The 251-nt window shown below is 49.0% G+C and overlaps 1 pseudogene; it reads left to right on the forward strand.

Moving 5' to 3' along the window:
• The window catches only part of LOC131207730 (leukotriene A-4 hydrolase-like), a 7,790-nt pseudogene that overhangs the window by 6,454 nt on the left and 1,085 nt on the right, over window positions 1–251 (forward strand).

The raw sequence follows: 251 nt of genomic DNA on the forward strand, positions 1-251 counted from the left end.
GAAGGATTCACCGATTTCGTTGAGGGTAAGATCGTCGGGCGATTGTCCGGAAATGCTTCACGTGATTTTCACGCCCTCTACGGCTTAAGCGAGCTGGCGGATTGCGTAAGTGGATTTGGTCGCGTATGGCAATTGGAAGTTTTGTTAAAATTGTTTATTCTTCGTCGTGCTTAGATAAAAACTCAGTTGGCTGATACACCGGAGTTGACGCGGCTGGTGGTGGATCTGAGTGAGCTCGGACCAGATGATGC

This window comes from Anopheles bellator, chromosome 2 (assembly GCF_943735745.2).
Source record: "Anopheles bellator chromosome 2, idAnoBellAS_SP24_06.2, whole genome shotgun sequence".
Classification (NCBI taxonomy): domain Eukaryota; kingdom Metazoa; phylum Arthropoda; class Insecta; order Diptera; family Culicidae; genus Anopheles; species Anopheles bellator.